Source organism: Rutidosis leptorrhynchoides, chromosome 3 (genome assembly GCF_046630445.1).
Source record: "Rutidosis leptorrhynchoides isolate AG116_Rl617_1_P2 chromosome 3, CSIRO_AGI_Rlap_v1, whole genome shotgun sequence".
Taxonomy (NCBI): Eukaryota; Viridiplantae; Streptophyta; class Magnoliopsida; order Asterales; family Asteraceae; genus Rutidosis; species Rutidosis leptorrhynchoides.
Window position 1 is genome coordinate 465,868,780 of NC_092335.1, and position 20,676 is coordinate 465,889,455.

General features: G+C 33.1%; 1 non-coding gene across 1 annotated transcript; it reads left to right on the forward strand.

Annotated features, from left to right (window-relative positions):
• Positions 1 to 873: 873 nt before the first annotated feature.
• On the forward strand, positions 874 to 980 carry LOC139903539 (small nucleolar RNA R71). The gene has a single exon (XR_011778353.1). It is a non-coding gene; the product is annotated as a small nucleolar RNA R71 (small nucleolar RNA).
• Positions 981 to 20,676: the final 19,696 nt, after the last annotated feature.

Below are 20,676 nucleotides of genomic sequence, written 5' to 3' on the forward strand. Positions count from 1 at the left end.
ACATCTATAACCTTCCCATCTTCTGGTGCTGGTTTTTCAGAATTCGTTGACACCATATTAACATTCTCATTCCGAGGGTTTACTTCAGTATTACTCGGTAGCTTTCCTTGTTCCCTTTCACTCATCATGCTAGCAAGAGTACCTACGTGTTTTTCTAGATTCAAAATGGAAGCTTGTTGAGTTCTTAATGACTGATCAAACCTCTCATTCGTTTGGGTTTGAGATGTAATAAATTGTGTTTGAGATTCAACTAGCTTTGCCATCATTTCTTCTAGATTTGGCTTTTTCTCTTCGGGTTGTTGTGGTGGTTTATATAAGCTAGGTCTTTGTTGATTGAAAGTGTTGTTTTGAGTCGGTTGGTTATTCGGACCTTGTTGGTTGTACCAGTTATTTTCGGGTCCTTTTGGATTGTAAAGAATGTTTTGATTTTGATTGAAGTTTAGCTTTGGCGGTTGATAATTATTTTGATAATTATTTCCAGGCCTTTGGTTCATATAGGAAACATTCTCTCGTTGTTCCAATGTTGGTTCAATGTGACAATCTTTCAATAAGTGTGGTCCACCGCATAGCTCACAACTGATTCGTATTGCGTGAATATCTTTATTCATCTTTTCCATTCGTCTTTCGAAAGCATCTATTTTTGCGGAAACGGAATCAAAGTCATGGCTAGAATCAGCTCTAGCCGCTTTAGATGATCGAAAGATATCTTTTTCTTGGTGCCACTCATGTGAGTGGGATGCTGTGTTATCAATAATTTTGTAAGCTTCAGTTGCGGTTTTCTTCATAATTGAACCACCAACTGTTATGTCGATGTCTTTCCGTGTAGCAACGTTGACACCTTGGTAGAATATTTGAACTATTTGATAAGTGTCTAAACCGTGTTGAGGACATCCTCTCAACATCCTTCCGAATCTTGTCCACGCCTCATATAATGTTTCATTTGGCTTTTGTGTGAACGTAACAATTTCTCCTTGAAGTCTCACGGCTTTAGATGCCGGAAAGAATTGTTTAAGAAATTTTTCAACTAAAACATCCCATGTATCAATCGCCCCTTCAGGTAACGATTCTAACCAATCTTTGGCTTCTCCCTTTAAAGTCCAGGGAAACAACATGAGATAGATTTGTTCGTCTTCTACTTCTCGGATTTTGAATAGTGTACATATCCTATTAAAGGTACGAAGATGTTCGTTGGGATCTTCTTTTGGCGTACCACTATATTGGCACTGATTAGTTACCATGTGTAGGATTTGTCCTTTAATTTCATAATCTGGAGCATTAACTTCTGGTTTAATAATGGCGTGACCTTGGCCAGTGCGCTTAGCTCTCATTCGTTCTTCCATACTTAGAGGTTCTAGATTTTCCATGATTGGATTTGTTGTATCCGAATCACTAGAGGATTCTGATTTAACGATTTGGGGTTCAGGATCTTGGAATTGTCCTTGAATATCTTCCGGGTTCTTAGTTGTGAAATCGGGTTCAAAAGATGGATTATCGGAAATTTGAATTGGAGTACTTGGTCGACTAGATGACGATTCTAAAGAAAAATCAACGGCGGCGATATTTGTTAAACGATGTCTTGATCAAGTTACAGGTGGTGAACGTATGACCGGCGGTGAACGTCTTGCTCGGTGCATTCACTGAATATCCTATTAGTTTTTAAAAAGGAAAGAAAAATTATATAAGTTATCCAATCAATAGACTTTTCTGATTTTGCCCACGTTTCGAATAGCCAAAAGATGCAGCAGAGGGGCAGGATTCGTTTGGTCTCAATATAATTGAGTACTGTTTGGCTCCAATAACCCGGTCCACATACAAATCCAACTATTACTACGAACCAGAAAATTTTGATGTCTATCAATTTAACCACTTAAAATAAATTTTCGTAATTTTAAGAAATTTAGAGAAGAAGTAGAAAAAAATCTAAGTCCTAAAAACTAGAATGGCGAGAAATAAGAGAGAAAAAGAGTGCGCGTCGAAAAGTGTCAAAAAATGAAAAAGACGAAGAGTGGTTTGTAAACACGCGGTTAATCCAACCTTATAACGATCACTATCTTAAAATTAAAGCTACAAATGGAGATCACTAATTGGAATTGTAATTGATACATAGGTAAACGCGTCGAAAAATAAAAATAAGAAAATAGCGCGAAAAATGGCGTCGCAAAATTCTAAAGCACCTAAAACTTAGTCTAAGGAATAAGTACTTAAGGGATTTTACGGCAAAGCCTAAAAATCTAAAAATGAAAATAACTATGGCAAAAACTAAACTTAATACTAAAAATTGTAACTAGAGTCTAAAAATCTAAAGGTAATAAAACTTAAATTTTTTTTATTTTTTTAAAACTTTTTTTTTTAAAAAAACGAGATTTTTTTATTATTATTATTTTTTAATTTTTTTCTGTCTAGCAAAGTAACAAAATAAATGGTGGAGATTTTATTCACAATATAAAGATGTCAACTAGTATATATATATAATACTCTTTATGCATCATGTTTTCAATAAAGTATGTGGAACAAGGTAGAGAGTTAAATGATGATAAAGGCAAGTGTTGATTATATATATATACCTCGATCACTAAAAACTATACTATACTATAAATATGCTACAATTAGTACTTGAATAAATAAATAAGTTGTGGACTTAAACAAAGTATTATCATCATTTATCATCATTCTATTACTTATATCAGCCTACCAAATGTCGGTAGCTACAGTGTTCGACTGACGTCCACTTTAGAGCTTTTTGTCATTTAAGCATTGAATGTATAGTAGTGTGCCACATGTATGTTTATTACGGAGTAATATATTTCGATTTGTAGTATAAACTCAACAAAGGTGGACTAGATGTAAAATTAATTGGGCCTACGCCCAATGGACCTTTTACTAGTTTATACTATAAATGATGATAAAGGCAAGTGTTGATTAATAATTAAGGAAACTAGTGGATGTATCTTTGTTCCCGTCAAATGCTTTACGTGTGGGACAACACACACATTAAAGAGTCTCTTTACAGATCATTATATTATTTCGCATGTGTTGTTAATTGTTGGAAATTGATTATCGACCAACACATGGGTCCAAGGAATATTTATACAAATATAGATTAAAAACAAGATATATAATTGCGAGTGGATGTTGAGTTTTTAATCTTCAAAAAGAAACAAAATAGGTATCACGGGTATTAAGTAGTGAGGCACCACCTGATCTATTTGATTACATCAAGATCAAAGAAAAAAAAAATAAAAAAAATAAAGTATGTGTTTGTTGGTGTCTCGATGAAATGAAAAATGAAATAAAGTTAAAACTCAAAAGTGAAGTTAAATGGGTGTTAGGTGGAATTGTCGTGAATAATGGGATGGGAGGCTTATATTTATAATTTTTTTTTTATAAATATAAGTTAACAATAGTATTGATTAAATATAGCGTTTCGCGCTCCCCGGCAGCGGCGCCAAAAATACTTGATGATGTAGCATGAGGGTACGAAATAGTATTAATTTTACTACGAAATACTACAAAATATTACACAAGTTTTAATTATTTTACGGATGGATATACCTAAACCTTGCTACAACACTTATAGGCAGGGTACCTAATCGTAGAGTAGTGTAGTTTTTAGTAAGTCCGGTTCGTTCCACAGGGAGCTCGTGAAGTTTAACGCTATATTTTTATAAAACTATATTTTTACAAAAATATATAAATATAAGTAGTATTATTATTATTATAAAAGGGAGTTTTTACCGTTTAGTGACCGGTTTGTCGATTCTATATTTTAAGCGCAAAGATAAATGACGATAATTAAAGTGCGTAAAATAATGACAATAAATAAAATGACAGTAAATAAAATTGCGAGTAATAAAATGACAGTAAATAAAGATACGATGAGAAATACAATAAAAGAATTATGCTTATTTAAATGGAAGAGGCGAACAACATTATAGGAGTTGTTCGGGAGACTGCTCTTGATTTAGGCGTTCGTATGGAGGATGAATACATGACGAACTATGATAGGCATATGCAGTACGAGGCATGGCAACGTCGGAATGACTACGAGCATTCCCGGCAACGAGAGCATGGCCGATGGGATTATCATCAGCGCCAAATTATAAGCCAGTTGCAGCCTGGCGAGATGTATTATCCGACCCGACCCGCATACTATCCTGCACATCAGCCAGAAATGAGACCACCCTATGATTTATACGATTATGACGCAGCATACCAGTTCACCTATCATCAGCCATGGAACCCTGATCCGAACATGAATTGGGATCCATATCCTAATTTTCCTCCTAACCCGCCTCCTGATGAGTAGAGATAAGTTGGTAATTTTTATTTTTATTTTAAACACTTAACATTTTATTACGTTTATGTAATGTTTGATATTCTTATTATTATTGTGTACTAATATTTTTCTTATAGTTTGAAAGTGGGATGCCAAAGTTCCATTTCAAATTGCATGTATGATTATATTTGTATTGTATGTATTCTATTTTATGCACAAAACAGGGTAAAACAACGCGTTTTCAAAGACTGGCATTAAGTTCAGCAAAAGCAAGTAATTTTTGACGACAATGATGCAAAATATATGTGAAATAACAACAAGACGGAATGAACAAATGACGTGCACCATTTATCATTCAAACAATCAAACGACAATATGTTTGAAACTTTGGTAAAATTTAATCATTTTTCTACGCTAATCACCCTCAATAATTTAAATTGTTACTGATTTCTTGCAAATGAGGGCATTGCAAGATCTTAAGTGTGGGAAGGGGTTAAACACTTGGTTACCATTAAAAATGCTAGTAACGCAGTAGTTGTATTAGAATCTAGTGCTCTCCGATAACAAGGAACAGCCCTAGTCTTATATACTGACTACCCACTTCTAGTAAATTTTTCAAAATTTTTAACAAAATGGATTCAAAATCATGTTTATACATATTTATGAACGATGAAAACTAGGTCATTGAGCCGAAATTATCGTTACCTCGGAAAGGACATAAATTGAGAAACAACCAAAACGTTAGAATTCATTTAATAAGAATGGAATAGAAGAGAAAAAGGCAAAGAAAAATATAAATAAAAGCCAAGTGAGGGAAAAGTTTACCAAGTTATTCAAAATATCACATATTTTTGTACAAATTTTTGAAAATACTTTTGTTTTGAACAATAATCAAATGTTTTACCCGATGAAAGAAAAGAAGAGATGGATCTACACGATGAATCAATTCCATCATTAGAAGGAAGTAAAGTCTTCCGAAAAAGACACGCGCTTCTTGATTTAGGTCATGAAGTTGTCGTCCAGACCAGCTGTAGGTTGACGAAAAATCTAGAAAAGTCATCACTAAAATCGGCTGGAAATCCACGGACCTCAGCATCAAACAGGGTCGCCAAGTGGTCAGATTTATCCTAACCATGAGAAGGATTTATCTCGTACAATGGGGAGGCACCGTGCAAATTAGCTGGATAAGACTAATGAATCAGATCCCTAGAAAGGATAATCTCCTTAAAGATTAAAAATCAGCTTTTAAGCCTGATATTACTCAATCCTTGAGATTGACCTTAAAGATTGAGAATTCAAACTCATGGAATTCAATGATATCTAAACTCGAGCTTGAACGAGAAAATATTTTGATCAAAACTACAAACCGATTTGTTTTCTGAAAATCCATTTTCAATGCGTTCATTACCATTGAACGTAAAATCCTAGGAATTCACCTGGAATTCATTAGGTCACCTGAACTAAATTAGGTGTCAACCGTAAGAACGGTGGTTGCATAGCATGGTCGGAGACAGGACCTTGTGCCAGACCGAAAAATCATAGGATGATCTTTACTATCGCTCCTACCAAGGATAGTTCTAGCATCCGACACGTTTAATAAGACCATAATCATCTGCATGTCATAGGACATTGCCTTAACAGTTTCTTGTTCATCGCTTTCCTTTACAACCGAACGGTAGTTTACCGAAAGGTAATATACGGAACAAGTAAAGTGGATGTGTGCTTTCCGATACCGGGATAGCAGTGGATTACACGAACCTAAAAGTTTTAGCCAAACTATTGATCCACAAATATATTTTGCAACACCGATGGTGGATTAAATCAGAAAACTTATCTAGGGTAAAATCTAGCTTGAATTTTCAAAAGATCAAATGTTTTCATAAAGATCCAATTTCCTTAAGGATCTAAATTTTTATAGTCATGTGGGACTGTAAACCGCCTTTCAAATGTGCACTTTGCTTTGGAAACCGAAAGTAAATCGGCTATTTGATTGCCAGTGTCGTTGACCTAAACCCGAGGCAACCATAAAAAGATACACCCACCTTTAACCACATCGTTACTACCATTGTTCATACCGCCGTATTGAAGTCACTGATGTACAAAGTGTGAAGAATAAAGAAGTGATTCAAGTGTTTCAAGACTATATTGCTTGAGGACAAGCAACGCTTAAGTGTGGGAATATTGATAATGCCAAAAATGAACACATATTTTATAGCATTATTCCCCAAGAAAGACAAGATTTTAGTTGGTATTGTTCGATTTACAAGCAATATTCGTTTAAATATTAAAAAGTGAAGACAAAAGGCAGATTCGACAAATTGAAGACAAAAAGGTCCAAAGAGCTAAAAAGTACAAGATACAACTAAAAAGGTTCAAAATATTGATGAGGAACGTCTCAAAATGACAAGAGTACAAGTTACAAGACGCAAAGTACGCGATTTAAAATAATACGCGAAGACGTCCGAAAATCCGGAACCGGGACCTGAGCCTAGAAGAAACGCCCGACGTAACGGACCAAAAATATCTACTCAACTATGCATATAAATATAATATAATATATAAATAATTATTAAAATTATTTATATATTTATATTATTTATTTATTATGTCGGCAAGCTAGAAAACAAATGATCCTGAGCTGGAAATCACTGCCATGCGAGTCGCATGGCCTAATGCCCAAACTCATGCGACTCGCATGAGTACCTTTTCCAGGCCACCTTCTATTTAAAGCGACTTCGTGATCCGTTTTTACTTACACCATAATATCTATCTCCCTCTATCTCAAACATATGATATAAATAAATATTTATAATTTTAATTTTAATTAATAATAATAATAAGGTTATGTTAATAATTGTTTTAAGGGTGTAAGTCGAAATTCTGTCCGTGTAACGCTACGCTATTTTTAATCATTGTAAGTTATGTTCAACCTTTTTACATTAATGTCTCGTAGCTAAGTTATTATTATGCTTATTTAAAACGAAGTAATCATGATGTTGGGCTAATTACTAAAATTGGGTAATTGGGCTTTGTACCATAATTGGGGTTTGGATAAAAGAACGACACTTGTAGAAATTAGACTATGGGCTATTAATGGGCTTTATATTTGTTTAACTAAATGATAGTTTGTTAATGTTAATATAAAGATTTACAATTGGGCGTCCCTATAAATTACCATATACACTCAATCGGACACGATGGGCGGGGTATTTATATGTACGAATAATCGTTCATTTAACCGGACATGGGAATGGATTAATAGCCACTAGAATAATTAAAACAGGGGTGAAATTACATTCACGGGTAATTGGTGTAATTGTTAACAAAGTGGTAAAACCTTGGTTTACACGCAGTCGATAACCTGGTGTATTCATTAAACAAAGTATTAAAACCTTGTTACAATTCGAATCCCCAATTAGTTGGAATATTTAACTTCGGGTATAATAATAATTTGACGAGGACACTCGCACTTTATATTTATGACTGATGGACTGTTATGGACAAAAACCAGACGGACATATTAAATAATCCAGGACAAAGGACAATTAACCCATGGGCATAAAACTAAAATCAACACGTCAAACATCATGATTACGGAAGTTTAAATAAGCATAATTCTTTTATTTCATATTTAATTTCCTTTATTTTATATTTAATTGCACTTCTAATTATCGCACTTTTATTTATTGTTATTTAAACGCACTTTTAATTATCGTACTTTTTAATTATCGTAAGTTTATTTTATCGCACTTTTATTATTCGCAATTTCATTATCGTTATTTACTTTACGCTTTAATTTAAGTCTTGTCTTTATTTTATATTTTACATTAGGTTTTAACTGCGACTAAAATCTTAAAATCGACAAACCGGTCATTAAACGGTAAAAACCCCCTTTATAATAATAATATTACTTATATATATATATATTTGTATTTTTATAAAAGTAAACTAATATAGCGTTGAGCTTTGTTTAAAGATTTCCCTGTGGAACGAACCGGACTTACTAAAAACTACACTACTGTACGATTAGGTACACTGCCTATAAGTGTTGTAGCAAGGTTTAAGTATAAGGTTTATATATCTATAAAGTAGTAGTATTATTATTATATAAAAGGGGGGTTTTTACCGTTTAATGACCGGTTTGTCGATTTTAAAACTTTAGTCGCAGTTAAAACCAAATGTAAAATAATAACTAAATACAAGACTTAATTTTAAGCGTAAAGTAAATAACGATAATGAAATTGCGAATAATAAAAGAGCGATAAAATAAACTTGCGATAATTAAAAAGTACGATAATTAGAAGTGCAATTAAACATAAAATAAAGGAAATTAAATATGAAATAAAAGAATTATGCTTATTTAAACTTCCGTAATCATGATGTTTGACGTGTTGATTTTAGTTTTATGCCCATGGGTTAATTGTCCTTTGTCCTGGATTATTTAATATGTCCGTCTGGTTTTTGTCCATAACAGTCCATCAGTCATAAATATAAAGTGCGAGTGTCCTCGTCAAATTATCCTTATACCCGAAGTTAAATATTCCAACTAATTGGGGACTTAAACTGTAACAAGATTTTAATATTTTGTTTAATAATTACACCAGGATGTCGACTGAGTGTAACCCAAGGTTTTAATATTTTGTTATCAATTATACCAAGTGTCCTTGTACATAATTTCACCCCTATTTTAATTATTCTAGTGGCTATTAATCCATTCCCGTGTCCGGTTAAATGAACGATTATTCGTACATATAAATACCCTGCCCATCGTGTCCGATTGAGTGTATATGGTAATTTATAGAGACGCCCAATTGTAAATCTTTATATTAACATTAACAAACTATCATTTAGTTAAACAAATATAAATCCCATTAATAGCCCATAGTCTAATTTCCACAAGTGTCGTTCTTTTGTCCAAACCCCAATTATGGTACAAAGCCCAATTACCCAATTTTAGTAATTAGCCCAACATCATGATTACTTCGGATTAAATAAGCATAATAATAACTTAGCTACGAGACATTAAATTAAAAAGGAAAGACATAACTTACAGTGGGTATTAATATCGTAGTATTACACGGGCAGAGTCTTGACTTAAAACCCGTAAATCATTTGTTACAATACTAAACTAAATCATAATTATTAAAATTATAATTAAAATTATAATTATTTATTTATGTTATATGTTTACAGAGAAGGAAAAGAAAAAGATGTGTTTGAGTTCGTGCATAAACTGCCTTTTTATAGGCATTTGGCCAGATTTTTACTGCCATGCGACTCGCATGGGTTTATGCCTATTTGCCATGCGACTCGCATGGCCACGCTGGACAGCTCACATATCTTTTGTCTTCTTGTTCGTCGACATATTTATTAAATATATATAAAATATAAATAATTTTAATAATTATTTATATATTATATTATATTTATGTGCATAGTAGACTAGATATTTTTGGTCCATTGCGTCGGGCGTTTCTTCTTGGCTCGGGTCCCGGTTCGGGATTTTCGGACGTCCTTTCGTACTATTTTATATCGTGTACTTTGCGTTCCGCAACTTGTACTCTTGTCATTTTTAGACGTTCTTCATCAATAATTTGAACCTTTTTATTTGTATCTTGTATATTTGAGCTTTTTGGACCTTTGTGTCTTTAATTCGTCGTTTTCGCCTTTTGTCTTCGCACTTATTTAATATAAACGAATATCACTTGAAAATGGAACAATTGCAACTAAAATCTTGTCTTTCTTGGGGGATAATGGTATGAAATATATGTTCCTTTTTAGCCTTATCAATATCCCCACACTTGAGCGTTGCTTGTCCTCAAGCAATACAGTCTTGAAATATAAACACACGAATCACTTCTTTATTCTTTACACTTTGTACATGAGTGATTATGATAGAGCGGTATAAACAATGATAGTAACGATATGGTTCAAAGGTGGGTGTGTCTTTTATAGTTGCCTCGGGTTTAGGTCAACGACACTGCAATCAAATAGCCGATTTACTTTTGGTTTCCAAAGCAAAGTGCACATTTGAAAGGCGGTTTACAGTCCCACATGACTATAAAATTTTAGATCCTTAAGGAAATTGGATCTTTATGAAAACATTTGATCTTTTGAAAATTCATGCTAGATTTTTCCCTAGACAAGTTTTCTGATTTGATCCATCATCGGTGTTGCAAAATATATTTGTGGATCAATATTTTGGCTAAAAAATTTTAGGTTCGTGTAATCCACTGCTATCCCGGTATCGAATAGCACACATCCAGTTTACTTGTTTCGTATATTACCTTTCAGTAAACTACCGTCCGGTTGTAAAGGAAAGCGATGAACAAGAAACTGTTAAGGCAATGTCCAGTGACATGCAGATGATTATGGTCTTTTTAACGTGTCGGATGCTAGAACTATCCTTGGTAGGAGCAATAGTAAAGATCATCCTTTAATTTTTCGGTCTGGCACAAGGTCCTATCTCCGACCATGCTATGCAACCACCGTTCTTACGGTTGACACCCGATTTGGTTCAGGTGACCTAATGAATTCCAGGTGAATTCCTAGGATTTTACGTTCAATGGTAATGAACGCATTGAAAATGGGTATTCAGAAAACAAATCGGTTTGTAATTTGATCAAAATATTTTCTCGTTCAAGCTCGAGTTTAGATATCATCGAATTCCATGAGTTTGAATTCTCAATCTTTAAGGTCAATCTCAAGGATTGAGTAATATCAGGCTTAAAAGCTGATTTTTAATCTTTAAGGAGATTATCCTTTCTGGGGATCTGATTCATTAGTCTTATCAAGCTAATTTGCACGGTGCCCCCCCATTGTACGAGATAAATCCTTCTCATGGTTAGGATAAATCTGACCACTTGGCGACCCTGTTTGATGCTGAGGTCCGTGGATTTCCTGCTGATTTTAGAGATGACTTTTCTAGATTTTTCGTCAACCTACAGCTGGTCTGGACGACAACTTCATGACCTAAATCAAGAAGCGCGTGTCTTTTTCGGAAGACTTTACTTCCTTTTAATGATGGAATTGATTCATTGTGTAGATCCATCTTTTCTTTCAAATATATTACAATAAACCGGGTAAAACTGTTAATTAAGTCCAAAACAAAAGCACCTGTAATAACTTTACAGAAACATGTGATAGATAGTTTTTAATTGAATAACTTGGTACATTCTCCCCACACTTAGTTTCTTTCTTTGCCTTTTTATTCTTCTTTATTCCTTTTTAAATGAATTCAAGCGTTTTGGGTTGTTTCTCAATTTATGTCCTCGAGGTAACGATAATTTCGGTATTAACACCTAGTTTTCATCGTTCATAAATATGTATAAACATGATTTTGACTTCATTTAATTGAAAATTTTGAAAATTTTTACTAGAAGTGGGTAGTCAGTATATAAGACTAGGGCTGTTCCTTGTTATCAGAGAGCACTAGATTCTAATACAACTACTGCGTTACTAGTATTTTAGTTGAAAATTTTTCAAATTTTCATGAAATTTGGCAATTAAACTAAGTATAAACCCGAGAGAATTTATAACCCTTCCCCACACTTGAGATCATGCAATGCCCTCATTTGCATGAAATCAGACTATAATTATAAATTCATGAGGGTGATTAGTGTAGAAAAGTGATTAAAAATACCGAGTTTGTAATTACAAAGCTCGTCGAATGATTGATGGCGCCTCATCGTTCATTCCTCCATTTGTTATATAACATTTGTTATTTTGCGTCTTGTCGTCAAAATTGGTACCTTTTGCTGAACTTTAATGACAGTCTTTGAAAGTGCGTTGTTTTACCCTGTTGTGTTCATGATATAAACTACAAACATATATACATATTTTTGAAGTTGGGTATATTTCCCCACGTTCAAAAATTTATAAAATATAATATTTTTTTTTGGCATACTTTAGATCAATAAAATTAAAAATAATGATAACAAAATTTTTCGCCCCGCTCTCGGGTAAAGCAATTTTGGCTCTATGACCTAGTCTTCAACTCACGACAAATTTTAGAAATCAATTTTTTTTTAACTTAATGAAATAAAGTAAATTTTGTTTTTAAAATCACACAAAACTTAAATTTAAAAAGCATATTAATTTTTATATAAAACCTACAAAATAAAAAAAAAATTCAGAATGGAGGGAGGAAACTAGTTCTTTAGTGTCTGCTAGCGGAAAAGACCAATCGGATTCCATTCTCGGAACTACACGAGAATAGAACAACTAACTCTAGATAGCATTTTTTTTTAGAACACTTAAATCTCCCCACACTTAGGTAGCTGTGGTGTTGAAATTGTGATTAACTTCATCGTTAATTTCTTTTGGTCCATAATCAACTTGCGTATCTGTGAATTTTTCTTTAAGCCATTGGTCGGATTCCTGTGTAATATCCACAATTTCAACTAGCTTCGCCTTTTCTTTAGGCGACAAATTGGATACTAACCGGTTACATAACTTGAAGTTCCCCTTACTTCTAGCATCGCGAATCCGTTTAATAAGTTTCTTCATTGAACTATTAATAACGGGATCATTTAATTTCGTATCAACAACGGGGTTCTTTGTTATCAGGTCATCATTAGGTGTTACTTCATTTTCCCCACACTTAGGCGTTTCATTATTGCTAAGCACTACCGTTGGAGTTGGTAAAACCACATGGTTATTACCAATCATTTTTATCGGTTCAACGGTTTTGGTTGGTGAAGATTTAGACTTTCGAATCATAAAGGTGATCGATTTGTCACCACTTTTAAGTGTCATTCTTCCATTTCCTACATCAAATAACGCCCCGGTGGACGCTAAGAATGGTCGACCTAAAATTAGAGGAATGTTTGGGTCCTCTTCTATGTCAATGACAATGAATTCGACTAGAAAGGTTAAATTGCCTACTTGAATGGGTAGGTTGTCAGCGATTCCAACTGGGTGCTTAATGGTTTGATCAAAGAGTCGAACACTCATATCTGTTGGAGTTAACTCACCTACACCTAATCTCTTATATAAGGAAAGAGGCATAACACTCACACTTGCACCTAAATCTGCTAGTGCATCATACATAACACAATCACTAAGTAGACAAGGAACAATAAATTCACCCGGATCACCTACCCTAGGTGGAGGTTTTGGTGGAAATGTATTCACCGGGTTTATTTCTACGGTTTTTGTTTCTTGTACTTTCTTCTTCTTTTTCTTCTTCTTCTTTCCAGGATTATCACAATCTTTATTTCCTATCACTTGCTCATACTCAACTCCTTTTCTTGGAAATGGGATGGGTGGTTTGTATGGTGACACCACTGGCTTTACATACTCGGGTGGTGGTGATGGTGTAACTTCTTCATTGTTATTCTCATCTAAAACCTCCCCATCTTCTGGAGCTGGTTTTTTAGAATTTGTTGAAACCATATTAACATTCTCTTTCCGAGGATTTACTTCAGTATTACTCGGTAGCTTTCCTTGTTCCCTCTCACTCATCATGCTAGCAAGAGTACCTACGTGTTTTTCTAGATTCAAAATGGAAGCTTGTTGAGTTCTTAATGACTGATCAAACCTCTCATTCGTTTGGGTTTGAGATGTAATAAATTGTGTTTGAGATTCAACTAGCTTTGCCATCATTTCTTCTAGATTTGGCTTTTTCTCTTCGGGTTGTTGTGGTGGTTTATATAAGCTAGGTCTTTGTTGATTGAAAGTGTTGTTTTGAGTCGGTTGGTTATTCGAACCTTGTTGGTTATACCAGTTATTTTCGGGTCCTTTTGGATTGTAAAGAATGTTTTGATTTCGATTTAAGTTTAGCCTTGGCGGTTGATAATTATTTTGATAATTATTTCCCGGCCTTTGGTTCATATAGGAAACATTCTCTCGTTGTTCCATCGTTGGTTCAATGTGACAATCTTTCAATAAGTGTGGTCCACCGCATAGCTCACAACTGATTCGTATTGCGTGAATATCTTTATTCATCTTTTCCATTCGTCTTTCGAAAGCATCTATTTTTGCAGAAACGGAATCAAAGTCATGGCTAGAATCGGCTCTAGCCGCTTTAGATGATCGAAAGATATCTTTTTCTTGGTGCCACTCATGCGAGTGGGAGGCTGTGTTATCAATAATTTTGTAAGCTTCAGTTGCGGTTTTCTTCATAATGGATCCACCGGCTGTTATGTCGATGTCTTTTCGTGTGGCGATGTCTACGCCTTTATAGAAGATTTGTACTATTTGAAAAGTATCTAATCCGTGTTGAGGACATCCTCTCAACATCCTTCCGAATCTTGTCCACGCCTCATATAATGTTTCATTTGGCTTTTGCGCGAACGTAACAATTTCTCCTTGAAGTCTCACGGCTTTGGATGCCGGAAAGAATTGTTTAAGAAATTTTTCAACTAAAACATCCCATGTGTCAATCGCCCCTTCAGGTAACGATTCCAACCAATCTTTGGCTTCTCCCTTTAAAGTCCAGGGAAACAACATGAGATATATCTGTTCATCCTCCACTTCTCGGATTTTGAATAGTGTACAAATTCTATTAAATGTACGAAGGTGTTCGTTTGGATCTTCCTTCGGCGTACCACTATATTGGCACTGGTTAGTTACCATGTGTAGGATTTGTCCTTTGATTTCATAATCTGGAGCATTAACTTCCGGTTTAATAATGGCGTGACCTTGGCCGGTGCGTTTAGCTCTCATTCGATCTTCCATGCTTAGAGGTTCTAGATTTTCCATAATTGGAAGTGTTTTATCTGAATCACTAGAGGATTAATGGTTTGGGGTTCAGGAGGATTGATTAGTGGTTCAGGAATATCCTATAAGTTATAAAAAAAATAAGAAAAACTTATATAAGTTGTCCAATTAATAGACTTTTCTGATTTTGCCCACGTTTCGAATAGCCAAAAGATGCAGCAGGAAGCCAGGACCCTTTAAATCGGAAGCCCACAACTTGCCACTAACAAATCCAACTATTACTACGAACCAGAAAAATGTCAACGTCTATTAATTTAACCACTTAGATAATTTCTCTTTCCGTTTAAGAAATATTAGATACGAAGTAGATAAAATACTATGTCCTATAACTAGAATGACGAGAAATAAGGAAGAAATAGATTGCACGTCGAAAAGTGTCGAAAAAATAAAAAGGTCGAAAAATAGGCGTCGAAAAATAAAAATAAGAAAGTAGCACGAAAAATGGCGTCGCAAAATTCTAAAGCACCTAAATCTTAGTCTAAGGAATAAGCACTTAAGGGATTTTACGGCAATCCTAAAAATTCTAGAAATAAAAATAAAATTACGGCAAAAAAAACTAGACTTAAAACTAAGCACGAATGATAAAAATACAAAAATTACGCTTAAAATGACTAAAAGATACAAAATATAAAATAAATAAAAAGTAAAAAAAAAAATTATTAGTTTTTATAAAAATATTATTTTTATATTTTATATAATAAAAGTATTAAATTAAAACTAATAATAAGTAAATATAACTAATTAAATTAAAAACTAAATATAATAATTAATAATAAACTAGGGTTTAGATTAATAATAATATATATATTCTGTAATTAATGCAAATTTAGGTCAATTATGTGGCCTGTCTGTGACACTCATGCGAGTCGCATGGGGTCAAACGAAAAGGTCATGCGAGTCGCATGACCTGCTGGTTCAGTTCAGATGACAGGTCAAATTGACAGGTTCACGTAATAATTTAATTATTTATTTTTTTTATTTTCTGTTTTCTATAAATAAGATATTTATAAATATATAATTTAAATAAAAACTTAATTTTTAAAAAAAAAAAAAATAAAATAAAAACACTTTATAATTTTATAAATAAAAGAAAAACTTAAAGATAGATTTTAAAATAAATTTTTTTTTTTTCGGTTTTTATAGTTTTTTAATTTTTATATTTTTTTAAAATTTAAACAAAAATATATATATTTATTATAAACTAATTAAGACTTAATTTTTTTTTTTTTTTTTTTTATATATTGACGTTTCGCTTCGGCGTTCCCCGGCAGCGGCGCCAAAAACTTGATGTGTGTCGCGAGGGGTATGAAATAGTGTTTATTTTTAATACGAAATTTGACGAAATTTGCTACAATTTTACACAAGTTATTTATTTATTTATCGAGTGGATATACTTAAACCTTGCTACAACACTTATAGGCAGTGTACCTAATCGTATTATAGTATAGTTTTTAGTAAGTCCGGTTCGTTCCACAGGGAAAGCTCGAGAAGTTTAACGCACACAAAATAGAAAAATAGAAAAATATATATCTATAAAGTAGTAGTATTATTATTATATAAAAGGGGGGTTTTTACCGTTTAATGACCGGTTTGTCGATTTTAAAACTTTAGTCGCAGTTAAAACCAAATGTAAAATAATAACTAAATACAAGACTTAATTTTAAGCGTAAAGTAAATAACGATAATGAAATTGCGAATAATAAAAGTGCGATAAAATAAACTTGCGATAATTAAAAAGTACGATAATTAGAAGTGAAATTAAACATAAAATAAAGGAAATTAAATATGAAATAAAAGAATTATGCTTATTTAAACTTCCGTAATCATGATGTTTGACGTGTTGATTTTAGTTTTATGCCCATGGGTTAATTGTCCTTTGTCCTGGATTATTTAATATGTCCGTCTGGTTTTTGTCCATAACAGTCCATCAGTCATAAATATAAAGTGCGAGTGTCCTCGTCAAATTATCCTTATACCCGAAGTTAAATATTCCAACTAATTGGGGACTTAAACTGTAACAAGATTTTAATATTTTGTTTAATAATTACACCAGGATGTCGACTGAGTGTAACCCAAGGTTTTAATATTTTGTTATCAATTATACCAAGTGTCCTTGTACATAATTTCACCCCTGTTTTAATTATTCTAGTGGCTATTAATCCATTCCCGTGTCCGGTTAAATGAACGATTATTCGTACATATAAATACCCCGCCCATCGTGTCCGATTGAGTGTATATGGTAATTTATAGAGACGCCCAATTGTAAATCTTTATATTAACATTAACAAACTATCATTTAGTTAAACAAATATAAAGCCCATTAATAGCCCATAGTCTAATTTCCACAAGTGTCGTTCTTTTGTCCAAACCCCAATTATGGTACAAAGCCCAATTACCCAATTTTAGTAATTAGCCCAACATCATGATTACTTCGGATTAAATAAGCATAATAATAACTTAGCTACGAGACATTAAATTAAAAAGGAAAGACATAACTTACAGTGGGTATTAATATCGTAGTATTACACGGGCAGAGTCTTGACTTAAAACCCGTAAATCATTTGTTACAATACTAAACTAAATCATAATTATTAAAATTATAATTAAAATTATAATTATTTATTTATGTTATATGTTTACAGAGAAGGAAAAGAAAAAGATGTGTTTGAGTTCGTGCATAAACTGCCTTTTTATAGGCATTTGGCCAGATTTTTACTGCCATGCGACTCGCATGGGTTTATGCCTATTTGCCATGCGACTCGCATGGCCACGCTGGACAGCTCACATATCTTTTGTCTTCTTGTTCGTCGACATATTTATTAAATATATATAAAATATAAATAATTTTAATAATTATTTATATATTATATTATATTTATGTGCATAGTAGACTAGATATTTTTGGTCCATTGCGTCGGGCGTTTCTTCTTGGCTCGGGTCCAGGTTCCGGATTTTCGGACGTCCTTTCGTACTATTTTATATCGTGTACTTTGCGTTCCGCAACTTGTACTCTTGTCATTTTTAGACGTTCTTCGTCAATAATTTGAACCTTTTTATTTGTATCTTGTATATTTGAGCTTTTTGGACCTTTGTGTCTTTAATTCGTCGTGTATATACACCTCGCATAACATTAAGTTTTAATTAGTTTTTTTTTATAAATATATATTTTTGTTTAAATTTTGAAAAATATAAAAAAATTAAAAATTTAATAAAACCGAAAAAAAAAAAATATTTTAAAATCTATTTTTAAGTTTTTCTTTTATATTTATAAAATTATAAGTATTTTTATTTTTTTTAGTTTTAAAATTAAGTTTTTATTTAAATTGTATATTTATTTTATTTTAAAACAGAAAAGGAAAATAAATATTAAAAAAATTACGTGACCTGTCATAATTGACCTGTCAACTGAACCAGTCCAGCAAGGCCATGCGACTCGCATGACCTACTGCCTTGTCCCATGCGACTCGCATGGTAAGCCCAGACAGGCCACAAACTTACCCTAATTCCGCATTTATTACGGGTATTATTTAATTAATATTATCTAAACCCTAGTTTTTATTAATTATTATATTTAAGTTTTAGTTTAATTAATTTTTATTACTTATAATTATTTTTTATATTTTATAAACTTAATACTTTTATTATATAAAATATAAAAACAATATTTTTATAATAAACTAATAATTTTTATTAACTTTTTATAACTTTTATATTTTATACTTTTTAATCGTTTTAGCGTAATTTTTATATTTTCTTCGGTCGTACTTAGTTTTTAGTCTAGTTTTTTTGTCGTAGTTTTATTTTTACTTCTAGAATTTTTAGGATTGCCGTAAAATCCCTTAAGTGCTTATTCCTTAAATTAAGTATTAGGTGCTTTAGAATTTTGCGACGCCATTTTTCGTGCTACTTTCTTATTTTCTTATTTTTCGACGCTTTTACCTATGTATCAATTACAATTCCAATTAGTGATCTCCATTTGCAATTTTAATTTTAAGATAATAGTCGTTATAAGGATCGATTAGTTGAGTGTTTTAAAAAATGTTACAAGCTACTCTTCGCCTTTTTCATTTTTCGACACTTTTTGACGCGCAATCTATTTCTTCCTTATTTCTCGACATTCTAGTTATAGGACATAGAATTTTTTCTACTTCTTATCTAAATTTCTTAAAATTACGAAAATTTATTTTAAGTGGTTAAATTAATAGACATCAAAATTTTCTGGTTCGTAGTAATAGTTGGATTTGTACGTGGACCGGGTTATTGGAGCCAAACAGTCCTCAATTATATTGAGACCAAACGAATCCTGCCCCTCTGCTGCATCTTTTGGCTATTCGAAACGTGGGCAAAATCAGAAAAGTATATTGATTGGATAACTTATTATAATTTTTCTTTCCTTTTAAAAACTAATAGGATATTCAGTGAATGCACCGAGCAAGACGTTCACCACCTTTTGTACGTTCACCACCTGTAACTAGATCAAGACATTTAGCAAATATAACCGCCGTTGATTTTTCTTTAGAATCGTCATCCAGTCGACCAAGTACTTCAGTTCAAATTTCCGATAATCCATTTTTTGAACCCGACCTCACAATTGAGAATCCGGAGAATATTCAGGAACGGTTCGTAGATCCTGAACCACTAAACTTTCCTCCGGAGCCACCAATCATTCAAACAGAGATTGTTGAGGAACGAACCATTAAATCAGAATCATCTAGTGATTCCGATTCAACAAATTCAATTATGGAGAATCTGGAACCTTTAAGTATGGAAGACCGAATGAGAGCTAAACGCACTGGCCAAGGTCACGCAATTACTCATCCAGACATTAATGCGCCAGATTATGAAATCAAAGGACAAATTCTACACATGGTGACTAATCAATGCCAATTTAGTGGTGCGCCGAAGGAAGATCCAAATGAACATCTACGTACCTTTAATAGGATCTGCACACTATTTAAAATCCGAGAAGTGGAGGATGAACAGATATATCTCATGTTATTTCCCTGGACTTTAAAGGGAGAAGCCAAAGATTGGTTGGAATCGTTACCTGAAGGGGCGATCGATACATGGGACGTTTTAATTGACAAATTTCTTAAACAATTCTTTCCTGCATCTAAAGCCGTAAGACTTCAAGCAGAAATTGTTACGTTCACACAGAAACCAAATGAAACTCTATATGAGGCGTGGACAAGATATGGAAAGTTATTAAGAGGATGTCCGCAACATGGTTTAGACACCTGTCAAATAGTACAAATATTCTACCAAGGATGCGACATCACTACAAGAAAAGACATAGATATAGCAGCTGGTGGTTCTATTATGAAGAAAACCGAAACTGATGCTTACAAAATTATTGATAATACTGCTTCCCACTCACATGAGTGGCATCAAGAAAAAGACATCGTTAGATCATCTAAAGCAGCTAGAGCCGATTCTAGCCATGACTTAGATTCCATTTCCGCAAAGATAGATGCTGTGGAGAGACGAATGGAAAAGATGACTAAGGATATTCACTCAATACGAATTAGTTGTGAGCAGTGTGGAGGACCACATTTGACAAAAGATTGTCTCAGTATTGAATTAACAATGGAACAAAGAGAGAATATTTCATACATAAACCAAAGGCCTGGAAATAATTATCAGAATAATTATCAACCGCCAAGACCGATTTACAATCA